The sequence below is a fragment of the Larimichthys crocea genome, chromosome XII (genome assembly GCF_000972845.2).
Source record: "Larimichthys crocea isolate SSNF chromosome XII, L_crocea_2.0, whole genome shotgun sequence".
Lineage (NCBI taxonomy): Eukaryota > Metazoa > Chordata > Actinopteri > Sciaenidae > Larimichthys > Larimichthys crocea.
In genome coordinates this window covers 2,043,908-2,064,343 of record NC_040022.1, presented here as the reverse complement: position 1 = coordinate 2,064,343, position 20,436 = coordinate 2,043,908, and the positions used below count along the sequence as shown (strand labels likewise).

Below are 20,436 nucleotides of genomic sequence, written 5' to 3'. Positions count from 1 at the left end.
AGTCCATAAAACCCGAGCACTGCATTGGGTACCAATTGATGATGATTGCTTGATCTGGACAGGGTGACTATGGGTCAACAGCAGACAGAAAGACTTTCACTTTAGAGACATTTCTCAAATGGTGAAATCAATGCAGAAAAATCCCCCTTGTACTTGGCTGTTAAAGTTTAGATTTGAATCAAAAATAGTCCCAAATTCCAGAAGATAGTGTTAGAAGTCGGATAGGTGAGGAGAATATATTGAATATTGTCCATATTAAACTGGAGACAAAACATCCTGAAAGCAGTCACTTAGAGCATCAACACAAGAATCTGTCAGGCTTGACAGAAAGATATAACTGGGTGTCATCTGCATATACACGAAACATTCTATTGGCCAAGGGAAAGAGTTAAATATAGAAAAGAATAGGACCCAGAATAAACCTTGAGGTACACCACATGAACGTTTTGTAGATAAGAAATAGAGCTACTAAGTTTCAGATAAAACTGCTGTGTCAGACTCCTTAAAGTTTCATTTTGTAAAGACAGAGATAAGACAGAGGCAGAGAAAGAAAGAGTAATTTTATTCGTAGCTCATGCATAAGTAGCCCTTATTTAAAAAAAATCCTCTTGTTCCAACTAGCAGGATACTTTACATGCAGGCTTTAACCATCCGTGCACCCCTCTGGGCTGCTCTCCTGCCTCTTGCATTCTCTCTCCACCCTAAACCCACACATCATACTCTAATAAACTTTATCACCACTTCTCCATTAGATATAAAGTCAGACGAGATGCGGGTAGCATATCATCTCCTTATTCCACGGGAAATTCAGTGATTTAATGAGCATGGAGCTCTGTGGAGTGTGAAATACGGTGTGAAATAATGCTCCTGGGGGAGGAGACCTCCCGGTGCAGTTTGGGTCGGGGACTTTTATCTGTGTGAGAGAGAGAATACGGTATATATATATGAACAGGCAAGGTAGACAAGAAAATGGTACAGACAGGTGGAGGGGGGTGTGTGTGTGGAGCGTGGCAGCATGCTGCTGGGTGTTTTAGGAAAGTGTAGGAGAAATCTCAAGACTGTTGTCAGAGAAGAGAGGTGGACTGTGAAAAGGTAGTCAGTAAAGTACCACAGCAATTAGACTGAGCGTGTGTGACTCTATGGTATTGGCTCTAAGGCTGGTTTGAGGTGGCTGTTCTGTCTGTGCTGTTAGATGAGATAAAAAAAAAAGAAGTGTGCATCTGTGTTTTGTCACAGTTCATGAATCAAGACAGTGCTTCACACCAAACATTATCCACTCTTGTATACCATGGGTGTTTAGTCAGGGTTTCAGACAGTCGGCACATCTGCTGAACAGAACGCTTCATATGAAAATTGTCATGACGTTGCAAAAGGAGGTGCAAACAAAACAGAGTTTTACATTATAGGTTTGTTTGTAAGTTACATGTAAGGGGTGACGGACTGTTCTTTTGTGCATACGCCACTTAACGGCTCATAATTTATCTATTGTGAGGTGAAGGACCCAAAGAAGGCTTGCTTACTGGTTTGTTGCAAAAATTGTGCTAAAGGGTGGTGGCTCACTTATTTTCATTAAGGGGGCATGTAGTCGCGCCCTGATGTCCTAATTAAATCATTCAAATTATAATTTAAAATATATTAGGTGTAATGTAGGGCAAAGCCTTAACTGATTAATAAAGTAACCAGGCTTTAACCTGCAGCATTCTGAAATGATAACGGCTTATTGGCAGTGCGGCTTTCGGGCTCAAACAAGCCATCTGTAACGGCACCAACCAGTCAATCAAGCAGCCACATTGTTAATTCTGCAAAACTTTAAGCATTAATATAATTTGAACAGATGAGTTATATAAAAATTCACCCTCAGTACAGTGTGTCACAAAGGGCAAATTAGCTATAGAGACCAAAACATCTTTTTTTCGGTTGTAAACATGTTACTTCTGCTTGTGGAGTTGGACATTTGAACATAAGGACCACGGAGACTGACTTATTCTGGAGCCAGCCAATAGCACAGTCACCCTCCATTTCCAATCTAGTTTTAGTAACAGCAAGAAGAGCTTTTTCTGCTGATATAAGTGGGTGCCCTGGTACGAATGGGCTTTGTAGGTCAAATATATAGCTTGGAGCCAATCCATTTAATGCCTTATAAGTGAGTAATAGAATTTGGAACTGTATTCTGAAAGCCATTGAAAGCCAATGATGGGACAATAAAATCTGTATTTTTCTCGTAATTCCAGATAAAACCCGAGCAGCTGCATTGGGTACCAATTGATGATGATTGTCTTGATCTGGACAGGGTGACTCTGGGTCAACAGCAGACAGAAAGACTTTCACTTTAGAGACATTTCTTAAATGGTAAAATCAATGCAGAAAAATCCCCCTTGTACTTGGCTGTTAAAGTAATCAATGCAGAAAAATCCCCCTTGTACTTGGCTGTTAAAGTTTAGATTTGAATCAAAAATAGTCCCAAATTTCCAGAAGATAGTGTTAGAAGTCTGGATAGGTGAGGAGAATATATCTGAATATTGTCCATATTAAACTGGAGACATAACATCCTGAAAGCAGTCACTTAGAGCAATCAAACTACAAGAATCTGTCAGGTTGACAGAAAGATATAACTGGGTGTCATCTGCATATACACGAAACATTCTATTGGCCAAGGGAAAGGAGTTAAATATAGAAAAGAATAGGACCCAGAATAAACCCTTGAGGTACACCACATGAACGTTTTGTAGATAAGAAAATGGAGCTACTAAGTTTTAGAGAAAAATGCTGTGTCAGACCCCTTAAAGTTTCATTTTGTAAAGACAGAGATAAGACAGAGGCAGAGAAAGAAAGAGTAATTTTATTCGTAGCTCATGCATAAGTAGCCCTTATTTAAAAAAAAATCCTCTTGTTTCCAACTAGCAGGATACTTTACATGCAGGCTTTAACCATCCGTGCACCCCTCTGGGCTGCCTCTCCTGCCTCTTGCATTATCTCTCTCCACCCTTAAACCCACACATCATACATCCTAATAAACTTTATCACCACTTCTCCATTAGATATAAAAGTCAGACGAGATGCATGGTAGCATATCATCTCCTTATTCCACGGGAAATTCAGTGATTTAATGAGCATGGAGCTCTGTGGAGTGTGAAATACCCAGGTGTGAAATAATGCTCCTGGGGGAGGAGACCTCCCGGTGCAGTTTGGGTCTGGGACTTTTATCTGTGTGAGAGAGAGAATACTGTATATATATATGAACTAGGCAAGGTAGACAAGAAAATGGTACAGACAGGTGGAGGTGGGTGTGTGTGTGGAGCTGTGCAGCACTGCTGCTGGTGTGTTTAGGAAAGTGTAGGAGAAATCTCAAGACTGTTGTCAGAGAAGAGAGGTGGACTGAGAAAGGTAGTCAGTAAAGTACCACAGCAATTAGACTGAGCGAGTGTGATCTCTATGGTATTGGCTCTAAGCGCTGGTTTGAGGTGGCTATTCTGTTCTGTGCTGTTGAGATGAGATAAAAAAAGAAGAAGAAGTGTGCATCTGTGTTTCTGTCACAGTTCATGAATCAAGACAGTCTTTCACACCAACACATTATCCACTCTTGTATTTCCATGTTGTGTTTAGTCAGGGTTTCAGACAGTCAGCACATCTGCTGAACAGAGCAGCTTCATATGAAAATTGTCATGACTTTGCAAAAGGAGGTGCAAACACTGAAAAACGAAACAGAGTTTTACATTATAGGTTTGTTGTAAGTTACATGTAAGGGGTGACGGACTGTTCTTTTGTGCATACCGCCACTTAACGGCTCATAATTTAATCTATTGTGAGGTGAATGACCCAAAGAAGGCTTGCTTCAATGGTTTGTTGCAAAAAGGTTGTGCTAAAGTGTGTGGCTCACTTAATAATTATCATTAAAGGGGGCATGTAAGATCGCTGCCCTGATGTCGCTACAAATTAAAAATCATTCAAAAATGTAAAAATAATTTAAAATATAATTAGGTGTAATGTAGGGCAAAAGCCTTAACTGATTAATTAATGTAAAACAAGGCTTTAACCTGCAGCATTCTGAAATGATAAGGCGTTATTGGCAGTGCTGCTTCTGGTGTCAAACAAGCCATCTGTAACGGCACCAACCAGTCAATCAGAGCAGCCACATTGTTAATTCCGCATAACTTTAAGCCTTAATATAATTTGAACAGATGAGTTATATAAAAATTCACCTTCAGTACAGTTGTCACAAACGGCAAATTAGCTATAGAGACCAAAATCATCTTTTGTACCAGGCTGTAAACATGTTTATTTCTGCTGTGAAGTTGGACATTTGAACATGGGGACTTATGGAGACTGCCTCAAGTGGACGTTTGAAGGAGCTGCAGTTTTTAGCACTTCTGCAGTGGTTTCACTTCACAGCCGCAGAGGTTGCTGCTTGGTCTTTGTTCAACATATGCTAATTAGCACTAAACACAAAGTACACCTGAGGCACAAACACAAACAAATGAACATCTGTAATATCTGCGACATAACATCTCCAGCTGTGCATCGTGCAGACCAGTATTCAAACTTGACATGAAACCGCACATTGACAAACACTGCTGGTGGTTGGGTGGTGATTGCGTGTAGGCATTCATGTGTGTGTTGTGTTTGTGTGTTTTGCTGGGAAGCCTATCCTTTATCCTACATTGCCAATTGCCCTCTGGTTTCTCTCCACTGCTGTTCACTGTTGTGTGGAGACTTGACTATGAATGTGAGTGAGTGGGATGGAAGCCTGTCAGTGGGTGGACTGGATAGGGAAATGCCATTTTACTGGGAAAGATGAGAGGGGTGGTTGTTTGTGTGGGCTTGTTATCGTAGGTGAGAGAGTGTCAGGATAGGGTCGGTTAATTGTGAGTAGTAAGAAGGAAACATGGCGCTTACGTGGGCAAACATCCATGGAAAGATGTGCCCTTTGAATCTTCCATCTCTCCATTCTCTATTTTCTTCAGTTTACTATAAATCTGTTGTTAGGGTTAATCTTTTGCTCCCGTTTCTTCACGTCATCCACCAGCCGTGAGCTGATATGAAACTGTAAGATAAGCTGAGCATATGGTCACCTCGTCACCGCCTTTTTTTCTGCCACTTACGAGGCTGTCTGGATAATTAAAACAGCGTTCCCAGCCGTGGCGCAGAGGTCTCTCGCAGACAATTTGCATTTGTGCTGATTTTAACATGAAAAGCACAGCTAACCCAGCGTTCAGGGCGCTCGTGAAAAGGCATTAATTAAAACAGATTTTTGATAAAAGGGAATAAAGAAGGAGACGTCTCACTTTTTTTTTTGCTGAGTTTTAAGAAACGAAAGTGGATGTCTGGTGGCAATCAGTGTTCATTTTAAGCGCGCGTACGGTACTTTATTCCCTCATTCGCTGATCAGGCTTGCATGCAAAGTCATCCAGGTTGAAAACAAACATAATTTATGATGTTGCGCAGCAGCACAGGTCACTGAACCTTGTCTAACAGATGCAGACTGATAAAAATACACGTATACAGGTGCACGCACAGACAAACTGTGTGCTAATGTAGGGCAGGCCAGGCTGACATGAATTTCTACCCTCCCACCAAACACCCAATCACATTTATACAATACACACACACACTTTAAAAAATAACATCTTAATGAGCTCAGACAGTCAAGTCTTAATTGCCAAGGTCAAGGACAGATGTTGCGAGGGGCGGCTGGCATCTGGAGAAGCGTTTGATGGTCTTGCTGATGTGTGGTATGATCAGTGAAAAACGTGCCCAACACCGCCGGTTTGGGGCTTATAACAGCGTGTGCGGCTGTGTGCAGAAGTCCTTGTTTGTGGGTGTCACCACCGCTACCTGCTAATAAGGAATTAGGAGCGTGACGTGAACAGCACCTACTGGAACAGAAAAGAAAATCAGATGTTGAGGTATAGCTAATATTTGAATAAGTGATGGGATTGAAGAAGTGCACAGTGTTCTGGCAGCCAGTGCTCAGCTGCGGTCATGCGTTCGTAATCACAGTGAATGGGAAGGTCTCAGGTGTTGTGCTGCCGTATGGTGGCTAAACTGCTGTAGCTGCAGTACTCGAAAAGTGGAACTGTGGCTGTAACTCTAAAAAGCTTCCTCACTGCAGCTAATATCACCAAACACACATAAAACCACACATGCACGCTTCAGAGTCACTCACCTTCTTCCAAATGTTCTTCCATCAAAGTACTTGTTTTGTCCTCTAAAGAGACAACCAAGGTCCAAAGGTTGTTTGAGCTATTTGAAGAGTAGAATGTTTCTTTTTTTTTTTCTCTGAGGACAGAAGTGTGAGTATTTTTAGCGAGGTCAAAAAGTCGATACTAACTTTAGACTGTTGCACAGGTCAGCCCAGTGCAACAGGAGTCAGCCCACTTCCAATTAGAAAACTGCGACCTCTTAAATGAGATCATTAACGAACCCGCGGTCAGATGGGAGCGGAGAGCGTGCAAAAAAAGGATTGAGACTTTTCTTATTTTAGAGCTACGTTCTTTTTAGAATAGGAAAATTAAATAGGATGATGATGTGACCTATTTTGTCGAAGCCACTTAAAGCCTTCATCTTTGAAGAACAAAGTCATGGTACACACACATATATATATATATAGATGTACATGCAGGTTTTAAAGCAGCATCAAGAGGTTAAACTTCTACTCAGTCAGCCAATGTAAATTTGTTCTGTCTTGTGCAACTTCAGTGCACTTATGCTAAATTATACAAATTCTGCTCCTTCAGCTGTTTTTTTTATAATATTAAGGTTAAATAACTCTTATAACAGAGTGAACACACCACATATACTACAATATTTACTCTATTTATCATTCATACAAATACATACACAGATCTAAACAGATGCTGGTATGTGCCAGGCTAACAGTTTCCACCAGTTTCTAGTCTTTGTGCTAAGCTAAGCTAACTGGCTGCTGGCTCCACAGTGCTACATAATGACCATGAGAGTTTTATCAGTTTATACCAAAACAGTCTTGGGAGGAAAATCAAGCCTATTTTTCAGAATATCTAGTCCTTCAAAGGTCAACAATCAGACATATCTACTTACTTCAAATTTCGGAAATTTGTGCCTGAAAAACAACAGACAGACCCGACAGTCTGAATTCAGACACATTTTACAAATCGCCATCACTTTGTGGTTGTTTTGATCTCCTTTTGAACTGTTTATTTCCATCCATACTGATGTAATGTCAGCAACTGGGTCCAGTGGTTCATAGTTACTTGCATGAATAAACACAAGTGATCCCGCAGGCGTATTGTAACCACTTGGCATTACTGTTATGAGAGTTTGGAAAGTTCACCATACATCTTTGAGGACATTGCAAGGTTTATTACACATGTCTAACTGTAAACAATCTGGCTGAGGGTTGCAAACTGCCCCCATAAAAAATCAAATCCAAAAGAGAAATTTCCAAAATTGGAGCACCACTTTAAATTCTGTTCCCTGTTCTTGTTCCACATCTAGTAGGATTTTTCAAAGTAAGTGAAAACTTCTTGACCCCCATCACAACAGAAGAGGACAAGTGAGAAAAGGAACAACTGACGTAAAGGCCCGATGTCCTATATGCAAAGGACAGCTATCTTGAAACAGCTCAAGTTAATGTGGAGCAACGAAGTGTCGATGGTCAGATGGAGTTGCATTATCATCCCCGTGAAGTTAATGACAGCTCATCTCAATAGCAGAGATTAGGAGAGATGAGCCGTAGCTGTGGCCTTGCAAAGCAGCATTCATTGTGAACAATATCCATCAATCCTGTATGAATGTCACATCCCAGGCCACATCCCACATCCCACCCCTTCAGGATCAAAAGCCAGGACAGCTGCAGAGAAGTTCCTCTTCCGTTCATCAGCTTCCTCCTCTTACTGTACTCCCCTTTCGTCTGACCTTCATTTCCAATTCCCTGACTCTACATTTAATTTAATCCGCAATCCTTATCCCATCACACACGCTTTCTCTTCCCTGCCTCGATTTCTGCATTATTGCCTGCTTTGCTATTCAGTTTTATGCAGAAACATTATCCGAAAAGGAAACGCTCCAAAACTTTTCAAAACTCTGTCTCTCTCTTTCTCTTTCTTGTACACACAAGGGCTGAGAAGTGGACAGATTTACAGGACGTGCATGACATGTATGACTCTGCTTCACTAAAAGAGAAGGACAAAGAGACAAAAGAGGAAAAGTCTGGAGGAAAATAAGAGGAACAAGTGCCTCCATTATCTATAATGCAGCTAAACCGCCAACAATTCAATGTGAGATTCAGGTGTGCTGATGTAGCGTTGGGTCGTTTATTCAAGTAGAACGAGGAGTGAGCTCCAGGCAGCTGGTAGGCTCACTCATTTCTAACACCACTTCCCCAGAACTTGTACTCTTCAGCAGCAACCGAGTGACACTCGAGGCATTGCATGCTTGCCCAGCTCCGGTTCTGGCACGACACCAACTCCACTTCCTGTCAGGAATCGCTGAAAACTTCCTCTTCTTCCCGTCCAAAACGTCTACGTACTTCTCGTGGGTGATCGTACCCGGAGCACAAAGTTACACAGAAACAAACATATGAAGCATGTTTAAAGAATAGTCATTTAATGTATTTCCCGTACTGTAATTACGTCTCTACCTAGTGGTTTTCATTTTTAGTGGTGGACTGTGCCATTCCTCTACTGGATTCAGGTTGATGTCTCTGGATACCTGACTAAAATCTAAATAAAGAGTTTGTTCACAGTATGCATTAATGAAGACAGACTCCCCCCTTGGAGCTGAAAATTAAACATTTTGTCTCTGCGGAGCGGAGAGGCTGCACACCTCTGTGAGATACAGCAAAGAAAATGATTGGACCCGCATATAAAACACATCTGAAGGGTTCAAACACTGCGACGTTTTCATTCAAAATTTCTATCGGTAATCTGATCCAGCGGGATAAACAAAAGAAAGCAGCAGCAGAAGCAACACTCACTGACAGTGTTTATCCCATATTGCACTTTCTTTCATGAGACCCATTCACTTCAGCGTCACATCCAATCTGGCGACGGGCAGGCTGAAGCCCGTGTTATCGTCAGTACGAGGCATTAGATCGGAGACAGGCACTGCTTTGATGAGGCAATTTTCCCTTTTTATGCTGCACTCCTATGGAGCAAAGACTTGTGCGGCTTTGACTTTTTTGTCAAAGAGGCTTGTGGGTGCATTTGTACGTGCTGTGTGGAAGTGACAGCATTATAGAGCAGTGCCTGACACATTACCTTACGTGTACAGAAGCTGTATCCATGGAGGCATTTTTGTCCACTTGCATGTACGTGTGCGCTGTCGTAGAAGTGTGCAGGACTCGCCTTCCCTGCAGCCATAACTCAGTTACACTGTCTCTGTCTTTTGCGGCTTCATGAATGACTGCACATTTCTTTCCCTTATATGAATGTACATACTCCCTCCTCGACCCCCCCTGCCTTCCACCCATTTTCCATCCTGCTCGCTTTCTCTGGATGCTGCAAACGGGCCCGAGGCGAGTCCTAAGCGCGAGAGTGTTCACGAGTGTCAGAATGAACATGAGTGACTGCGAGGGAGAGTGTGTTTGTGTGTGTGTGTGCGGGTGTTTTTGTGTATGAGCAGTCCAGAGTGTGCTGCTGCTGCTGCTGCTGCTACTACTACTGCTGTAACGGTTGGGGTTTTCTGCTGCAAGGTCAATGGAGAGCTCCCTCCACCTCCTCCCAACTCGTCTCTCTCCCTTTTTTCTCAGCACTGCAGGAGTTGCTGTCAGTGACAAGCGGGTGTCAGCTGCTGCTGCTGCTGACCAGGCATCACTGCCGGGGTTAGGGATACGGGGCAACGCGCACATACTGGCACCAAACTGGCATTCATGTGCACTCTCATGATGCTCACTCACGCGATCGCTGATGCATGTAGACGATGCCACCGGCGCCGAGGAAAAGCGGAGTGGACTGATGAGCACTTGAGTTGCGATGCGTGGATAACCATCCCACTGGGAGGATACACTGCGAGTCTATATTTAGACAACCCTAAAACAACCAAGCGCAGTGCAGAAAGAGACGTGTGTCAATCCACAAACCGCTCGTGTAATGATGCATAAAATTAGATGGATGAATAGTACTCTACGAAATGAATGCCCAATTACGAGCAAGTGGGAATCATTATGATATAAAGTGGATTGCATGCTCACTCAAGGTCAAACTTCCCTCCTTAGGAAGAAACAAATCTGCAAGCGGATGCCCCCCCAGACACCCGACTTTATGTTTAACCAGCTTTCAAACTGTGACTTTAACAGCCCCCTCCTCCACCCGCTGCCTCCCCACCCATCGCTTATTCCCCCATCTCTCCCCTTTTTTTCCTCTCGCATCACAGACGTGGTCCAGAATACAAATCGTGTTTTTTCCTTTTTCTTTATTTGGGTAGCCTATAATGCTGGAGGCCAGAGCAGAATGGGAGAGACGGGAGTGAATGCGTCCCACCAAAAAGAAAAGGGAGGCAACAATGGGGAGGTAAAAGCTGCTCCACAGACAAAAAGACAAAGAGAGGTAGAAATAGAGACACATTGAGAGGGGAGAGAATGAGTAGGGATGAATGGAGGATACGGGAACCGGGAGAAAAGATACAGAGACAAAATGTGGAATGATGATAAAGGGCTCTTTACATGAGATGTGTTTGATAAAAGATGGGCTGATGAATAGTCCTTCATTGTTTGTTCCATGCAACGACGATACAGTGTACTTTGTCCTCGATATGGGGCCGAAAAGCTGCAGAGTGCTGCAGTGTTGATTCTCAGTGGGATCAACAGTACACGAGTGACCCTTTCACATTACAGCGAGTCATTAGATTCTATGTTCAGATCAGAATTATTGATCAATGGCGCTTTGACTTTTCCCCCGTAAGATGATACGACGACATCGGTTACCGCCTGACTCTGCTCTGCTCTCACGGCGTACGGCAGATGTGGCACTTGCTTTAAAACGAAGGGCAACAAGAAGCCTGTGACAAACTTAGAAAGGATATTTAACCTATTTCTTCTTAGTTTGGGGTTTTTTAATCCACGCTGCACAGACCCGACACACAAGACAGAACTTGATGTCATCTCTGTATGTCCTCTATAAGGCTTTGGCTTCGAGCACTTTGGCTCTGCTCTCTGAAACTTTCAGCTAGTCCCCAATCAGTGACGTCAATGCAGGCAGTTTACCTTTGTCATGCTTTGTGTTCAGGAAATAGCTGCCATGCCCATGTGTAGAGAGTATAGACATTTATACTTGCAACAGGAGTCCCAGAATAGACTACAGCAATGGCACTGGATGGCATGCTGGCAGTGCTAGATGGATTTATGGTACACGGTACATTGTGCCTAAATTATATACCACACTGGAAGTATTTTGCCTTGTTTCATGTTGCATGAAGTTGGGGAAGATTTAAAGGTCGAAATCGAAGCAACAGAGGCTGAAATGTCCCGACTTTTCCCCCCTAATGTGCGTCGATCTTACTTTTCTTTGTCCTCGGCATCTTTCAAACTCCTTCAAACTTTGCAAACCTCTCTCCAGACTCACATTATGTAACAGCTGAGTACCCCGCGCAATGAGCAAACTGAACTTCATTTGTATAATCGATGGACAATTTCCGAATGACAGATCACTGGTTTGATTGGTGACTGGTCTCAAGAATATCCAGCAGCGGAGGAAATGAAACTTTTCATCTGCAAATGAGTCCTAGAGCAAACACAGAGCTCAGTCTGAACCTGCAGGAGCTCGTGTGCTGTGAAGGTGGGTGTATGCACGACGTGTAAACTTCACCCTTGCCCCGTGAAGTCCTTGAGGCATCAGTATGACGCAGTTTGTAGTTTTTCTGCATGAACACGCATCTGGCTGAAGTGCCTTTGAGCAGGACACTAAAGGGGCCATTCCTTCCTGACAAGGACGGGACCTGTGATATACTAACCGTGGTACTGATGAAGTAAACCGCTGTCCTTCAGCCCCCTTGAAGACATTACGCAGTGAGTCAGACCTCAGAGTCCATCAACCCTCGTTAAAATCAACGGAAACCGGCCTGTCCGCCACTCACCCTATATGGTTCCCCTGCTTTGTCCGCTGGATGGAAGCGTAAAGGCTGTCAATGCGTGGGGTGGCTGGCACGGAGCAAGACGGAGCGACGACATTAGAGGAAACAAAGCGGAACATGGAGGAGAAGACCGGCACCAAAAGGCCAAGGATGTTTCTGAACGGCTATTCTTCATATTTTAGATGTGTGTAGGACACTGCGTTGAAGAAGTGTGTCTGTAAAACAACAAAAAAAAAAAGAAGAAGACTCTTGTGACTCTTTTTGACCCCATTTACTCAGGACTCAAACTGTTTCTGTGCTGCATTGCCCTAAGTGCCACACCAGCTTCCAGACACACACAGGCACGCACACAATCGACGAATCGACATCTGTCTTCTTTGATTTAGTGCTTTCCCTAAACAAAGCCCAGCCAAACCGGACTCCATCACTTTAAAGCAGCTGAGGAAAAAATAGGCCCTTACATCACGCTGCTGTGAGCTAGCCAGGCATGACGAAGACTGCAGTATTTTCAGCTGGGGAGACACAAACTCACACACACACACACACACACACACACACACACACACACACACACACACACACACACAGTATGCCCCCGCCGCTTTCATCTTTTAACACACCACAGTAAACGAGTCAGACCCTCGATAATGCGGCGCCTTCAGTGACAAATAACGGTATTTAAAGATTCTTATAGTCGAGGGTAACTCTGAGAGGAAAAGTGTTCTGGGTGCAGTCGCAGGTGAAGGTTAAAGTTACACTTTAATGCTTTCCCACCTGACTTCACTTTTTTAAGTTTTTCCACTGCACGCATCCATCAACGTCAAAGAAAATTCTATGCAAAGAAAGCTCTGTGCGTGAAGCGATTCATCTTCCAACAGCGACAGTGTACCTGTGCGACATTTGTTTCAAGAGATCTGCTCCCTGTTGAAATGACTTACACCGATAAGCCATAACATTACGACCACTTTATTAATGTAGTGTAGGTCCGCCTTTTGTCAGCCATGACCCATCGAGGACTCCACAAGACTTCTAAAGGTGTGCTGTGGTACCTGCTCCAAGACCTGATTCATGGGACCTCCATGAATCAGACTTGTTGGTCCAGTATTCAACACCTTGAACTTGTTCCTTGACCCATTCCTGAACCATTTTTGCTTTGTGGCAAAACAAGAGGCCACTGCCAAGGGTGAACATGATCTGCAATGCTTCGGTAGGTGGCAAGTGTCAAAGTAACATTCATATAGATGGCAGGACCCAAGGTTTCCCAGCAGAACATTGCCCAAAGCGTCACACTGCCTCCGCTGGCCTACTTTCTTCCCATAGTCCATCCTGGTGCCATGTGTTCCCCAGGTAAGTGACAAGGCCGCCTTCTTCCATTGCTCTATGGTCCAGTTCTGATACTCATGTCCGTTGTTGGTGCTTTCTGGCCCTTGTCAAAGTCTCCACTGACAGGTGCCATGATAACAAGACACTTCACCTGTCAGTAGTCATAATGTTATGGCTGATCAGTGTATGTGACAATGCTCTGACTCCAGGCAGGTCATGTCATTCACAAGTGTGTGTCTTTTTGTATTCACCGTGTACCTGTGCTCTAAGAGTACACGCATGCATGGATATTTGAATCTGTGTGTTGGCAGCACCCTGGCCTCAGGGCACTCCGTCCTGCAGTGCTGAAGAATAAAACAAGAGAACAAGACAGTAAAAAAGGATGAGGCAGCTCAGTAAAGAGACCGAGGAGGAGGGGGATGGTTCTGACTGACGTGCAGCCTGCGGCATGGTGACACCGATCACAGAGAACACTTAAAAACAGACATTTCACAGTCAAAGTCAAGGTCACGTAGATCCTTTGGATCACATAAGTTCTGCTAGAGAAGCAAAAGCTGCTTTCAACATGCTCATGTTCGATTCAGCAGCATGAAATTGGGTATTGAATTCAAGTTCTGCGTTTGAATTTTTCATGTCAGCATGGGCTTCCTTTCCACAGAGATCCAAAACATGCAGGTTAGATGAATAAGGCGCTCTAAATTGCAGCTGTTTTTTGTCCGTCTCACCGCATACTGTTTGTATCAGCCCCCCGATAGTCTGGCAACCTGTCCAAGATCATCTGCCTCTTGCCCAGTGCATGCTGGGATCCGCTCCAGCCCCTGAGAATGATAAAGGGAGTATAAAAGATGAATGAAACCCAACTCCGTGGGAACATTTTTACGGTCTACCTTCCGGGATTTAAAGAGAGTGATCGTCAACAGTGTGCAGCACATCATTCAGACAGTTTCCTACGGCTCCACCAAACAAATGACTGAATAAAACAAAGGTTTAGTACGTACAGTATGTGACTAGTCGAGTTTTATTGTTAACACATGCAGAGCACGAGATGACAAATTAACCACAGTCAGCAAGTGCAACAAATGATCCATATAGATATAATCCGTCCAGTCCACTGGTGAACCTTATTACTCATTTAACATTGAAGTTATATTCATTTCTGAAGGTTGGCTGTCAGTGTCATTGTTCCCGTTAAGTGCCTCAGTTTCCAATATTAATCCGAAGCAGAACATTCAAAACATTGTTCTGTTTTCTGCTTGGTGGAGAAACAGCAGAGGCTCATCTCAATCCTTCTTTTCAGACACGGTTTCATTACGCTTGTGTTTGTGCCCCCAGAAAAAATGCCACTGCAAACACTGTAAAAAACAAAACACAGTACATTTATGGAAAATAGCTTTTTACAGTAGTTTTCTGTTTTTTTAAAGTTTTTTTTTTTAATTTCTAATTTGTACAGAAAATTACTATTATTAGTTCAGTATTTTTTCTGCTTTCAGTTTCATGTAAAATGACAATTTTAATGTAAAATGACAGTTTTACATCAATTACGATCCCTAATTAAATATTACATGAATAATTATGACCAATTTAAAGTTTTTTAAAGTATTTTAAGGTAAATTTTATTTCAATATGTACCTTTAGCTTCAAACTGGTAATCAAATTTGCGGAAAATATCTCAAACAGTTCTATTTTCTATCAAAACTGTATACAAATATGTATCAATATGTATCTTTAAATTATAGATAAAGGTACTTGATTCAGGGATTTCAGGGAAAATCTGTAAAATAATGATTCTCTGCAAAACCTGAAAATATAAGCCAATTTATTATTATTGAAATTATGATATTTTACGCTCATTTGATCGTTTTTTTTTGGGTGACATGTTATCTGAAAGGAAGAGTCATCTTACACAGCTAGCTAATTCATTTTTTTCCAGGGACACCAAATAACTCCATGTAATGACCCCGTGCACTGCAGAGCTGGGGACAGCATAAATAAGATACGTGATTCATTATGTCTGCATTGTTTCCTCTGCATTTCAAAACCTTTTTTATCTACTTTTGCTTGATTGAAATTATTAACAATGGAGCCATTTCCATTTGCTGATAAATGTAGAGAACCGCATAAATCTGTCCCTCAAGGCAGTCTGACACAAATATCAATACGAAAAGTAATTAATTCAGAAATTCTCCTCGGCGGTTGCAAATGTCTCGCTGATTTCTACCGTGAAAAATGACTTCCATTCAGAAACTCTCATTCAGATACACTCATTCTTCTGTCTCACCCAACAAGTTATAATAGCCATTTTTACACCTCATTGGACTTAGAGGCAAAATTATGATAGCGCAGTCTTGGAAAGTATTGATGCTGCTGTCTATTTAATCGCCTAGATGAATTAATCCATTTGGAATGAGGAGAAGAGAGAAGAGGAGGAGACTGTAATGGTTTGGCAGAGGACCCAGTGGACGAGGAGATGGAATACACATTAGTCACACGTGTAGCCTCAAAAAGATTGGACCACGCTTGTGTTTGCATGTTTATATTCATGTGAAACATTAACTAATGAGCTATTTATAGTTACATACTAACACAGGCTTGTTAATTAGCCACAGTGCGACACCTGATTGTTTGAATGAAGCATTATATCAGAGTGACCGACAAAAAACATGACTTAGTTTTCCTAGAATGAGAGGAAAGGAGGGTTGGTGCAATGATGGGGCCAGTGGCAGCTTATTGTGTGTTTGTCTGTGTTTGTGAGCCACATCCCCAGGTCCTCCTGTGGTCATCATTCAATGCAGCACACCTGGAGCATAAGAGCCCCGCTCCTGCAGCCAAATGATCCTGCAAGAGGGGTGGAGGGATGCAGGAATGGAGGGAGAGAGATAAGGAGGGGAAGGGAGGGGGAATCGAGGATTTAGAGGTGAGAGAATGTGCCAGGAAAAGAAGAGGAGGGGGGGATGATGCGACCACAAAATTAAAGTAATACAAGGAGAGCTGGAGATGGGAAGAGGGAGAGAGAGAGAGAGAGAGAGGGAAGGACAGCCAAATGAGAGGGAGGAGATGGATGGAGGAGCAGCGAGATAGATGAGGGTGTTAATTTGGGTTGTAGGGACGCACTGTCTCTGCAGCTTTGAGAGGATGGAGAGGAGCCACGTAGGAAATGAAATTTAAAAAAAAGCAAATAAGAGAAACAAAGCAAAAGTCGAGGATGTGTCCAAGCTCTGCTCGAAATGGGACTTAAACCGTGACAGAAAGAGGAACAGGAAGGAAAGCCTTAATGCATTTCCATTCAGTGTTTAACGCCTGGCTCCAATCCCAGCGTATGATATCAGAGCGATCCTTCGGAGGTACTCTAACATCATTCTGGCATTAAATGGATAAAACGTTGGATCCAAGGACACACCTCCCCCCCGCTCTTTCCCTCACAAACTCACTCACCCTAAAAAGGATCTTTCAAATTGTGTAGCTGGCAGAGACAGACTGACGCAGTGTGTAATTACTCTGTAATCTGGAGACCATGAAGAGTCTTTGGAGAAAGTTTTTCTTTTAGGTCGGTTCTTTTACTTTTGGTGTGAAATGGGTTTGTCCCATGACGCTTCACCGACTGCACAAACTTGTGAAAACTTGAGTCGTGAGGAGATGCACGTTCTGGAGACTTGATTAAAATATATTTCGCACAGTAAGCATACAAACAATTATTTAGAAGATATTTAATACAGGTGCCAACGACGTGTCATCAGAGCAGCTCCCTTACTGTGACAGAAATTAGAAGTTATTGATATTAAAGAACGTCTCACTCAAACAAAGTGGTCCATGAATTAGACGGGAGGATGAACCGGAGAATATTAGACGCCAGTGAAGTCATAAAATCTAAAACTCCAGTATTTTGGCAAGTATTGATGATGAAAACAAAGCTTGAAGTGACTGGAATATTAATTTTCGTCAAGGTCATTTTAAGTTTTTACTGTTATTTTAGTTTAATTCATTAATGTGTGATTACTGTTCAGGTCAAACAAGTGTTTTTTTTTTTCTCTTCTGGAGAGAACCGACCAAATCTGCACCCAGCCCCTGTGTCTGCAGCCAATCACAGCGCTCAGAGTGACATTATTGAGCTGTTTTATGGTTATGCTTTGGCATCGCTTGATTTGCTTTAATCAAGCAGCAACCTCCGTGGCTCTGAAGTGAAGCCAATGTGGAAGTGCCAAAAACTGCAGTTCCACAAACGGCCTCTTGAGACGTGCTCCAGAAGTGAGTCAGTCTCCATAAGTCCCCATGTTCAAATGTCCAACTTCACAGCAGAAATAAACAGTTTTGGTCCCTGCATTACATAAATGTGGTGTTTTTATTATTCACTTAGACAAACATTGCCTGGAAACATGATCTAGGAAGGAATTATATGTTCACCACAACCTAATTATGAAAATAATGTAATAACATAATATACAAATGTAATTTCCAGGAGACAGGGCTGCTGGACCAATGATGATGATTGTGACAAACGATCTTAAATCACTCATATGTGCCACTTAAGGACTGATCTGTTTATGTGAGTGGTTCTTGCACCACCCATATTAAGTAAGTACTTGGTTGAAGCAAGTACCCGGTGCAAATACTACTTTATGTGAGTACAACAAATAATAAATATAATAACTTTCCTCACTGGGGAAATTGCTTTGGTCTAATTTTTTTTGCATCGATCAGTCAAACTTTTTCATGTCCCATGTTTTGACAGTTTGGCAATATCAGCTCAATATTAATCGTTCATGAGCTACTTGAGATGCGAAGAGCCACCTGCCCATCGAGCCTCAGCATCTGATCTCGTCTCGTCTCGCCTGAATAGAGAATAACGTGATGATGAAATGAGAAACACATCATAGACCTTGATGTAACTGACAGCTGGCAGCACCCAGCTGAGAGAGTGAGAAAGTGGGAGAGAAACAGATGTTTGTCCTGGAGAGAGAGAGAAAGAAAGATAAAAGAAAGAAAGAAAGAAAGAAAGAAAGAAAGAAAGAAAGAAAGAAAGAAAGAAGGAAAGAAAGAAAGAAGAGCCCTTTCCTTTGGCCTGGCACCAGATGTTACCTTAGAAAGAGGGGAGACGTGTCAAGAACATGATGACATGAAGGTACATCTGAGAAAAAGAAAAGAGGATTGAAGCTGTGGTGATCCGTTTTACACAAAACAAGACTCCTGAATTCCATCGGGCACGGCTTGATGACTTGGTTTGGTCTGTTTTCCGTGCGACTTTGAACCACGTTGAACTCCACCCGGGGCGTTTCAGAAGCATTTTGACTGTTAACTTGCTCAGATTTGGTCATTTGGTTTGCTACAGACTTAAATAGTTTCCCGTTTGTCTGTTTTTATGATAAGAAGTTTGCACGGGGGTCTCTTCACTGTGCAGATCGATGCGGGCTGCTCGCGGTGTCCGTCATAAACAGAACAGCTGCAGCTTCTGATGACAGAATATGTTCACCCATATTCACCATGCTTGTCATCAGTTTTTCATTTAGTCATAAACAAAAGTACTGATCGAAGGAACATGAACATCTAGGTACGTCTAGGGTTATTAGTATTCATCATCAGGGGACAATGAATGCACATCAGTCCTGTTATGTTTCCTCTTTCACCCCCTGCCTCATCTCCACCATCCCCTCCTCTCCAGCATCACATGCCTCTCATGATTACTCCCCCTGTCTCTCTCCTTGTCTCTCCCTCCTCTCCTCACCTGCCTCGTCTGTCACCTCCGATTCCACGTCAGGTGCTTTTTATTGGCAGGCCCGGTTCGGCAACTACTACAACCCAAATCTCCTCTGTGTGTGTGTGTGTGTGTCAGTCTCTGTGAGTGTGTGCGATGTAATGTGAGAGGATGGAAAAAGAAATGTGTGTGTGTCCTAACTCCGGACAGCTGCTATTAATGTTGCTAAGCAGACAGAGAAGCCACTGCTGAATGAATGATAAACCAAAGCTCAGCGATCAGAGGAAACCACTCTTACTCACAGACTTCTTCTCTCCCTTTGTTTCCCGCTCTCTTTCTCTTTCACTTAGCGTCTTTTCTCATCTGCATTCCCTTCATCTCTTTCAGTTCTGCAAGAGTTAGAGTCATCTTTTGGAGTACTGTACAGTGAGTACGACGTACCGTACACCCTGCAGCTTTCTGTGAGCTCCCCCTACACACACACACACACACACACACACACCCACACACACACACACACACACATAGACACAGCGTGTGAGTGATGACATGCACTAGCGAGGTGTTTAAGTTTTGATGCAGGCTGCTGAGCGCCGTCTCCCTCGGGGTGCAGCAGCTCCCGTCAGGTGGCAACAACAAAGGTCAAAATAAATACTGATCATTATTCATTCTCGTGAGCTCTGTGAGTTAGTGAACAGTCTTTATCTCCCTCACGCACACTCACACTCACTATTCCTCTTCGGCTTGACGGTCAGGGAAAGAGGCACTGCAGTGGGATGCTACAGAGCTCTGCCGACTGACTCACTCCAACATTATCGTTGCACTTCAGGCTATACAGTGGAGTAATAGGTTCCAGTACTGATTGTGATTACTGGTCAGCCTACACACACACACACACACACACACACACACACACACGCACAGTGCCGAGGACAGAGCACCAACAAATCCCCCTCACATATATGAAGTCACGTGTTCATATACATGCATGCACGCCTACACGAACACCTCCGCTCTTCTCAAAACATACAATGTGCATTATGTAATGCTTCTCCTGGCCAGAGTTCATGCACAATCATTGTGCGCATTATAGTTGTGTGTTATTGTAGTGTGGCAGGTAGAAGGTCAGAGAAGTTAATGTGAAGGTACAGTATAATAACTGAGTCACGAGTTATTGTAACAAGTATAAATTGATGGCGGTGAGGAGTGTGTGTGTGTGTGTGTGTGTGTGTGTGTGTGTGTGTGTGTGTGTGTGTGGAGGGATGAACAGGCTAAAGGGTGAGCCACGGGCAAACAAAGTCACATTTGGATGAGTCTCTTTGATCCAAAGCAAGCTGTGCATGAAAGCATGAGAAGAAACCGAAGATGAAATTGAATCCTGA

General features: G+C 43.0%; 1 protein-coding gene across 2 annotated transcripts in view; it reads left to right on the top strand.

Moving 5' to 3' along the window:
• The window catches only part of pvalb6 (parvalbumin 6), a 44,936-nt gene that overhangs the window by 2,242 nt on the left and 22,258 nt on the right, over nt 1–20,436 (top strand). Inside the window, exon 1 of one of the 2 annotated variants that reach the window (XM_019265984.2) lies at nt 19,497–19,515. The exons of the other annotated variant lie outside the window; for it this stretch is intronic. The gene's annotated coding sequence lies outside the window, so the exon portion shown is untranslated. Of the gene's footprint in view, nt 1–19,496; nt 19,516–20,436 lie in introns of those variants that run through there. 2 annotated transcript variants of the gene reach the window in all.